This window comes from Carlito syrichta, unplaced genomic scaffold, assembly GCF_000164805.1.
Source record: "Carlito syrichta isolate Samal-C Ts95f unplaced genomic scaffold, Tarsius_syrichta-2.0.1 Scaffold304600, whole genome shotgun sequence".
Classification (NCBI taxonomy): Eukaryota; Metazoa; Chordata; class Mammalia; order Primates; family Tarsiidae; genus Carlito; species Carlito syrichta.
The window spans coordinates 288,457-298,742 of record NW_007248696.1 but is presented as its reverse complement, the minus strand read 5'-3'; the positions used below and the strand labels follow the sequence as shown (position 1 = coordinate 298,742).

Below are 10,286 nucleotides of genomic sequence, written 5' to 3'. Positions count from 1 at the left end.
AAAGACAAATTGTGCATGATTCCCCCTAATATGGGTATCCAAATTGCCTAATTTCAAATTAAAGAAAATAAAATGGTGCTTGTAACGTGCTAAGAGTGGGGAATGGAGTTGTTCCATGAACATAGAGCTTCAGTTTTTCAATGTAAAAAGTTCTAGAGACCTGTTGTACAACAGTGTGCATACAGTTAACACTATTGTACTATACTGTTAAAAGTGTTTAAGGTGGGACAACCCCTTCGGGTCCCCTCCCACCGTGGGAGCTTTTCTGTCCTCTCAATAAAGCTTGCTTTCTCAAAAAAAAAAAAAAAAAGTGATAAGGTGGTAAAATTTATGTATGTTTGTACCGTAATAAAAATTTAATATAAATAAATATTCTAAAATTCGTATTAATTTTGTTCTTAGTTTTCAGTTTAATGTGGACAACACTTTAGAAATTTTAAATGGACTTGGCAATGTTAGGGGTTTATGTCAGAGAACAACCAGGTGACATTCAGTACTTGAAAAATATTTTCCACAATAGTGGTTCTGATCTTCATGTTTGCTGGCATAAACCTTTTTTTTTCTTTAAACACTCAAGCTAGTACAGGAAATATACTAACCAAGCTCAAGGTACTGATATATGATATTTAAAAAGTATTTATTGTTCAATGATGAGAAAATAATTGCTTAATTTGTAAGATTTTTTCCAATCCGATTGGAGTCTAATCCACCAAGGAACTGTCCTTGTCTCTTTTGAATACATATGCTCAAGCTCAGAAACAGAAATTTTCACACATATGGCAATCCATTGGAATTATTCTTGATTGAATTTTTTCTCTCATACTGAATAGCAAATCAATTACAAAATCCTGTTGACTCTCCCTTCAAAAAGATTCTGGTTATGAACAGTTGCACCACATCACCATTTTACTCTTGCTGTCCATTGTCTTTCCCCTTCATACACTTGCTTTTTAATCGCTCTGCCTTCTACAACCATTGCTTTCCTATAATATATTCTTACCCAAAAAACACTATAAGTCTTTCAAAATGTAAGTCATGCCATAATCTCTCTCTGTTCATAATTCCATTTTTATCTCATCATTGTATCGAGTGGCCCAGAAGATGTTTCATTAATATTGTGATTGTTCACTTCCAATTTCTACCACAGGAAAACTTTCTGACTTAATTTTCTATTTGCACTCCATTCTCATTAGCCTTCTTACTACAGCTAATAGTAATCTTCCAAAAAACCCATCCTAACTGTATTTACAATATTTCATTTTTGTGCCTGGAATGCTTTTCTCTGGAAATCAGCAGCACTTACACCATTAACTTTCTGAAGTTGCTGTTCAAATGTCACCTCCTCAGTGAAATGACTACTTTATTTATGAATGCAACCATATCCTTACAGTTTCTACCCTATATCATTTTACTCCATATAATTTATGACTTTCAACATATAGTTATATAATCTTTTGTCAATCCTCATGACTCAACCCTAAATTTATACAATCCACGACCTTTGTTTTGTACATTGATGAACAAAAATTACATACGTTTAATTTTCTCATGTACAGAACAATCCTCAGTACACCAATAGGTACTCTATAAATATTTATTGAATGTCACAAAGTTTGTGATATAGAAAGATTGGTGGACACAGTAGTATGAGGATCTTGAAGCAAGTCTTGATATTCATCAATTAGTAATTTAACAATTGAGAAATATTGTTATCATAACAGGGGTGATTAACTAGTTAAGCATCCTGTTTTCCTGAGAAAGAAGCTAGTTGATCAGTTCAGTATTCAGTAAATAAATTTAGGGGAGATTACCAAGGCAAATATTGAATAGTTACTAAATTGTAATCAAATTCTCCTGAATAAAGAATTCCTAGAATTTTTACGCTTGCTATTTTTTCCTGTAGGTTCAAATTATTTCTCAGTATTAATTCTTTTAGTTATGTATTGCAAGGATTAAAAATATTTATATATTTTCTTTGCATCTCGTAATTTACATGCATGATTTTATTTAATTCTCCAAACCAAAACAGTGAGGTAGAATATTATCCATGATAAAAAAGATTTGGAAATTAGGGTCTAATTATTACCCCCATGTTTATATAGCAAGAAATTATAAGAATTCAGACTTAAACATAAAATTGTATAATACTTGGGTCAAGAGATCATAAAAATTCATAAATTATATTTTAGGATTGGGAATCAGACAGGCATAGATATGAAAATTGGCTGTGGTTATTATAAGCTTTATAAATTTATTTAATCTTTTTAAACCCAATTTCCACATCTATAATATAGTTGTAGATTCTACCTTATGAGTTTTCTAGGATGATTGAGTTAAACACTTAATGCATACTGTGTCGTATAAACAATGCTCAGTGCATATAATCTTCTCCTAATTAGCATTAGACTCAAGTGTATGCTATGTACTCTAAGCTGTCTGGATGAACCACTATACATTAACTTCCCAAACTTACTTTTTCAGAACCTGGAAATTAATCCAAATTCCACAGTGATTTAAGGAGCATTTATTCAAGAAAAATGAGTGACTCAGTAAAAACAGGATTTAACTGGAACTTTACTCATCCCCCATTCATCAGTCCCACAATAACCTTGAACGCATACCGACCTGCAACCATGATGAGGACTAACTACCTAGAAGTCACTAAAAGGGGCAAAACAGATGGGCTTCCCCACAGCCCCACTCCTGAGATTTGTCATTACTTGACCTGTCTGGCAGTTTTCTGGAATACCCTACTCACAAGAAATGTTTTTCATTTTACCGGCTTTAAAGCTCTACCACGATACACAGTCTGTTTACAATGGTGCTTGTCAAAAACAACCAACGGAAATTGTCTAATACTGCACCTACCTGAGACTGAAAATACTAAGAAGGGCAAACAATGTCAGCAAAAAGCTTCAAAGGAAAATCTGATAAATGAGATGTCCATGGAGGATAGAGGCCTTTGAAGCACACCTCATCAACAAGGGTACCTGCATAATGAACATTTGTACCCCACATCTTTAAAATTAAAAATTTAAAAAAAAGCAGAGACAAATTAGAGGACATCAACAAGGGCATGCACATGAGTAAAGCTGCATGCATATACAGAAAAGACCTGAGAAGGGCCTAAGTTCTCAGCTCGAGCTAACCTTGTCTCTGCACAAGCTGGAAGTAAAAGCTAAGACAGAATTGTAGACTAACTTCTTATCTGAGCATTAATACCCTCAACACAAAAAGAGACCCTTTCCAGAAAGTCTAAGAGATTATTGGTTCTAGATATTGAAGAAAGACTCCTTTCAATCATTGACTGACCATGAACCTAAATGAGCAGAAACTTAAGTGTTATATATTACAAAGAGTACACAAGGCACAGAACAAGCACAGCAAGTGACTTAAAATCGACACAATCTCTGAAAAGAAGAAATAGCGTAAGTTCAAGAATTGTCATAACATATTATTTAAGATATCCAGGTTTCAACAAGAAATAATGAAACATGAAAAGAAGCTAGAATGTATGGTCCATACACAGGAACAAAAAAGAGTAAACAATACAAGCATTCCCTGAGGAAGGGAAGATGGTGAACTTTCTAATTAAAAAAATCTGCATTTTAACTATTACAAATAGCTAAAGAATTTTAAATATCACAAATAACCAGAGAAATTATATATATAAATTAGTGTAAAAATAATACCTCACTAAATAGAGACTATCAACAAAAAGATGGGCATTAAAATTTATAGAAAATCTGACGTTGAAAAGCAAAATAACTGAAGCTTAAAAATTACTCTAAAGTCTTGATAGTAGATTTGAATTGTCATAAGAAAGAATTAACAAACTTGAATATATGTCAGTTTGGATTATCCAGTGAGAGGAACAAAAAGGAAAATAATGCAAAAAAATGAACAGTCCGGGAGACCTGTGGGATATCATCAACAACAAAAGAGGAAAATCCCAGAAAAAGAGTTCCAGAAGAAGAGAGAGAGAAAGAGGTAGAAAGAATATTTGAAGAAATAATGAACAAAAACTTATTTTATGATTCATTATCAACATTAACTTACACATTCAAGAAACTTAATAAATTTGAAAATAGAAAAATCTGACATAGCCATACCATAATCAAACCATTGAAAGTAAAATACAAAGAGAGAATCTTGAAAGTCACAGAGAAAGAATGTCATAAAAATTAATTTCCATTAATGTTAACAGGAAATTTCTTACCAGAAACCACGGAAGCCAAAAGGAAGTGGAATGACATATTTAGAGTGCTGGTGATGGCAGGGGATGGGGAAAACCTCAGCCAAGATTTCTATGTGCAGTATAACTATCATTCAAAAATGAAATATAGGTGAAGCCATTCCAAGGCAAACAAAAACAGTGAGTGGTTTGGTAACAAAGTTGTTCTCAGTTTTGCTTGTCAAAAACAATCAGTAGAAATTATATAATAGACAGTAAAATGAGAATGAAGCTTCAAGAAATTTTTATAAGAATAATAAAAATAACTCCACATAGAAATGAAAGGATACTAGAGAGTGAAATAAATTCACATGAAGAAAAAAACAAGGAATATCAGTTATGTAGATAGGTACGAATAAAGACAGTAAAAACTTTTATTTGTGGTTATTTTATTTCTAGTACAATGTAAATGATACCTGCATAAAATGTCTTAATTATAAAAATGTTTTGGGGCTTGTATAAAATTAAAGTTTATAATAGCAATAATAACACAAGAAAGTGAGGTATTAATGGAACTATAAAGAAAAACAATTTTTGCATACTACTGAAATTAAATTGGTATTAATTCAAACAAAGTTGTTAAAATAAATTTGAAGTAAAAGATTGGAAAAATATGCATCGTGAAATCAGTAACTAAAAAAGATGTCTATACTAATCTCTGATAATTAAGGAAAAAAAACTTTTTCTTGAGAGAGGGCTATTTTATCATCATACTAAAGAGATGATGAATGTGGTAATTTGCTTCATTATAATAACCGTTTTACTATGTGTATCCTATAACACCATATAGCAAGCCTCACACATGCACAATACATTTTGTAAAAACTCAATCCATTAAAAATATATACAAATATTGCATTATGCACTTAAAATATAGATTTGTAATATATTAAAAATTGAAATAATTGAAGTGGGAAATAGACAATTCAATAATAGTATTTGAAACTCAGTATTTCACTTATAATAATGAGTACAAAACTAGACATGCAATAAAAAAGGAAATATAAAATGTGAGCAATACTATAAGCCAGCTAGACCTAAAAGACATCTTTAGAACGCTCCAGAAAACAAGAGCAGGAAGCACAATAGGCACTTGGAAAGATGTTCAATATCATTAGACATCAGGGAAATAAGAAGACAAACCACAATGAGATTCCATCTTACATCTCCTACAAGGGATATTATAAAAATGACAATCACAAGTGTTGATAACAATGCAGGAAAATTAAAACTCATATTTTGCTTATGACAATGTCAATTATTAGTTACAATGGTGGGTTGAATGGTGTCTCAAACATTCACATTCTCCCAAAATTTAATACAATTTATTTTGTTAAGAATCTCTAGATTAAATCATTCTGAATTTAAATGAAGCCCTGACCATAGTACTGATAGTCTTAAAAGTAGAGAAGAAAGAGAGAGACACATGGGGAGGGATAAGTGGGCAGAGAAGGCCATATGAAGAAGACAGACAATGAGGGAGTTACTCAAACAAGCTAAAGTATTCCGGGAGTCACTGGAAGCTGGAGGAGGCAAAGAACAACTCCTCTGTATATCCTCAAAATAATAAGCTCCTCCTGACACCTTGATTTTGGACTTCTATCCTCTAGAGATATAAAATAATAAATTTCTATTATTTTAAGCCACGACATTAATGGTAATGTGTCATGGAAGTCTTAGGAAACTACTGTAACCACTTTGGAAATCCGTTTGACAGTTTTTCATAAAAGCAAAATGTTGAGTTATAAAATGATCTATACATTTTATTCATAGGAATAAGAAAGTATATGTCCATGAAAAAACTCATTCATAAATGTTTGTAGCAGAATTATGCATTGTAGTGAGAAAAGTAAAAATAACTCAAATGTTTGTCAATTGATGAATGGGTAAACAAATATGCTACAGCCATAAAATCAATATTTTGTGCTTATAAAAATATATTAAGTATTGTTGCATGTTCCACCATACAAGAATCTTATAAACACTATAGTAAGAAAAAACAAAACAAAACAAAACAAAGACACAAACAACAACAAAAAGAAAACAGAATCAAAAGGCCACTTATTGTAGAGACAAAAAGTATATAAGTGGCTCTCATAGGTTAAAGGAAAAAGAAAATGAGATCGAGTGTTGATGGCGCAGAGTTACTTATTGGGAAGATTAAAAATATTTTGAAATTAGATAACAGAAATGGTCACAAAACTTTAAGAAATGTTAAAATTACTAAATTTTATACTTTAGAATGGTGAATCTTACATAAATTATATTGAGTTAAAAATGAATATGTACCACATTATTCTAAAGTTTCCAGATCCTTTGTGTACTGCCTGTACTTTTTCTAATTTTGGAATTAACAAAAATGTATTCCTTGTTAATTTTATGATGCAACAAATGCGATATAATCATAGCTTCTCTTTCTGCTATTGAAAACCCTGTCCACAAAATAATATTACCCCATCTGGACCTGGATTTTAAGAAATCCAGACAGTATCTTTCATTCACTCTTAAATTGCTTTGTGGAAATTACACTTTAGACTTTTCTAAATTTATTGTAATTAGACCTATGTATTACAAAGTGTCTGTTCATATAACTTGTACCAAATTTCTAAAGAGACTAGAATTTTTCAAGATAATCAACATTTTTTTTCTAATAAAAGTAAAGGCCTGACAGTCATTCTTCTATGTGGCTCCCAAATAAAGTAATAAATTAATAAATCTGTATAATCTTATTTAGGCATTGGGTGGCTACTTGGGCAAACTTCCTCTGATCACCTTATTTCCTTGATAACTGATAATTTGTAACTTAGAAATAAATTGCACAAGAGTAACCCACTTTATTTATTTATTTATTCTTTTTCTTTCCTTTAAAAAAAAGTCCAACCCCAAAACCCAGTCAATAATTCCCTAAAGCGGCAGAAACTCCCCTCGGAGGTAGACATCTGAGTCAGACACTGTCGTTCACCGAGCGGTTCTGTTGGCTTAAGATGAGCTGCGTATGAGGTAATAAAGCCATCTGGAGGGGCAGGGGGTGGGTTTGCACAGGGGGTGTGGCCCGTGTTCTCTGTCCAGAAGTCATGTCCCCATTTTTGCCATCTCCGGTCAAACAGGGCCGGCGTCTCCACAGATTCCAGAGAATATAAGAGGGGTAGGGAAGGGAAAGTGGGGGAGCTCAGAAAGAGAAACAGAACAGTTGTATGTGGGCGTATATATATGGGAGAGAGGGAGAGAAAACAGAAGAAAAAGGGGTTCGAGACATAGGTTTCTGGGTATGTGTCTATTTCTGTGTGAGAGAGAAGGGAGAGAAAAAAGGTGGAAAAAATAAGAAGACAGACGCCACACTCCCCTAAGGGGCCCCGTTCTTCCTGCCATGTGGTCAGCACCCCCAGCACTGAGAGTCTAGTTGGGGAGGGGATGGCCCCATTCGCCCTTCTCTGTTTTGTGGTTGCCCTGTATCTGGGGACTGTCCTCTGCACGCTTGCGTCCTCTTCAAGTGTCGTCTTGTGGGAGCTCCCACCCCTGTGATCCTGAGGGGCGAGATCAGTTGCAGGTGTCAGAGGGAACACTCCCTGGTCCCTGAAGATGGGGTCACAGTCTCCCGCCAGCTGCCGTTTCCTTTCATTTCCCGAGGGTTGTGCATCTGACCTCCCCCCTAGGTTATCCCCGTAGGCCCCTGGCCCCATCGTGTGTCGGAGTGATTCCACCAGGGAAGCAGAATAGGAATCTCCATTGAACCCGGGCATCCCCAGAAACATGTCTCTGGATCCTGAGAGATTGAAAGAAACGCCACAGCCTGCAGAGAAAGGGGGTGTAAGGGAACTGGTGCAACTGTGGCCCCTTTGGGTGACTGACACCGTGTCTTGACAGCATAGATGTCTGCCTTCTCTTGGACCTTTCCAATATTTTTCTTATAGCAAATTCGCTTGTTGCCAAATCAGTTGGAGACCTGAGAGACTATGATGCCACACCTCTTGGCAAGCTCTTCCTTAGCCTCCTCACTAGGATATGGGTTACTCAGATGGGAGTAGAAATATATTCATTCAGGACCTCAGTGGCTTGTTTGTTGAAGTTATGGCGCTTTTGTCTGGCATCCAGGAAATGAGAACCCTGGATCACGATGGCCTCACAGGTGCTCTGCTTGAGCTGCATCTGGAATGGCGCTGGACTTTCGATGGTTGATGTTCCCCATGCACTCCATCTCCTTGGGTACCACAGGTCTTGTACGGCTCTGCTCCCTCAGTAGGTTCATGACATGGGTGGTGAGCTCATTACATGCCTGCTCATACTTCTCCAGCTCTGTGTGGTAGATGTGGCAGATCTGGGAAAGTTTGCTACCATAGTCCAAGTGTTCCATGGAGTTGTTAGAGGACACGCCGCCCCTAGAGGCTGGAGCGGCTGCAGCTGCTGCTGCCAGGCAACTCCCACCCCCACCCCCACCCCTCTCCTTCTCAGACCCAGCCACACCCTCTGCTAGAAGCATGATGTCCAAGTGCATCAGCTGTGTGGGTCCACCACCGCCTCCTTTTGGGAGCTTGGAATGCTGAGGCTGGTTTTTTCCTTGATTTCACACAGTACACTAAAGAGAGCAGGCTTCATTCGGTGGCAGTTTAGGGCGTTTCTTGGCCTGGGCCTCGTTCAGGCTGTGGTCGGTGATGGTCATTATCTGCTGCAGAATGTCCCCAATGTCTTGCTTCCCTTTGCCTCCCGGGACACCCCTACCCCACCCCCACCAGGGACTCCGCCACCGGGAGGCTCGCCAGGGCCGCAGGCTTCCCATCCACCAATACCACCCCCCTTATCCCCCCTCAAACTGGAGGGGGCGGCCCCAGCAGCCGGCTCGTCCATAGTTGGGGGGTAGTCCCGAGGCCCCCTTCCTTCTCCGCCCTCCCTCTGCCTCAGAGTAACCCACTTTAATCAGTTTATTGACAAAGTACTAGTATGTACAGATTGAGATAAAATTAAATTACATTCATTTCATATATTTCTCCCATTTTATTTAAAACCAGATTAAAGTTGGAGTATAATTTATAAATGCAAAAGTCTTCAGAAATACATAATTTACATAACTGAATAAATACATTTGAAAAAGTTTATCTGAAGATTATTCATAGTGGAAACTGTACTTCTTTTAAAAGTTTTTTTTAGTGAATATCAAACAAAATATTCATTGAGAATTTACAGTTCTAAGTAGCTATGCAGTCAAACATATTTAATGTTCAAAAAAATTTAAGGTATTTAAAAAAGCTCCATTAACAGATTAGGAATCTGCTTTAGAGAAAATCTTCGCTTAATATCACCATTATTAAAAACTGAAGTCAAGACACAAATTTCACTCCTCTGGCTGCAGAGTTCTCTGTCTTCTTGGCTGCTCTCATGAAGCTGTTTTTAAGATTTGGGGATATTACAATGTATTACAATGTACCATAGCCACAGTTAATAATAATGTACTGTATATTTACAGATTGCTTAAAGAATAGGGTTTTAATGTCCTCACCATAAAAAAAAAGATAAGTTGGTGAGGTGATGAATAGATTAATTAGATTGGTTGAATCTTTCTACTGTGTTTATGGAGACCAAAGCATCACATAGGGGAGAAGCAATGGGAACTATGGAGAGCAGAGAAGAACAAAGCAAGGTAGCCTACCAAACCGGGGCCAGCATAAGGCCAGGAGAGTTTCATGCCTCCACCACAGATCTTTGCAATCCTAGGCATGGAAAACTCTCCTCAATGTCCCCAGTCTCCAGATTGATGCAGAGAGATACCTGGAGACTGAGCAGAGACAACACTTGTGTCTGTGTTGAATCCACTGTTCCTTAACCAGTCTGGCATCAGTTAACACTGCCCCACCAAAAAGAGAAACTGGACCTTTTTGTACATCCCAAGGCATGATATTGAAGCCATGTTAGGAAGGAAGGGGCATATAATGCACCACGAGCCCCCTCCTCACCACCTTCACTGCTCCTTAGCAAAGGGGACTTGCCCACTTCAGGGATAGGCCCCCAATGCATATGACCACTGCAGCATGAGTGAACTCTCAGAAAACACCAGCTTCCA

At 36.6% G+C, this 10,286-nt stretch overlaps 1 pseudogene; it reads right to left on the bottom strand.

Annotated features, from left to right (window-relative positions):
• Positions 1-7,784: 7,784 nt before the first annotated feature.
• Positions 7,785-9,060, bottom strand: LOC103262725 (annotated as a pseudogene).
• Between the last annotated feature and the right edge of the window lie 1,226 nt (positions 9,061-10,286).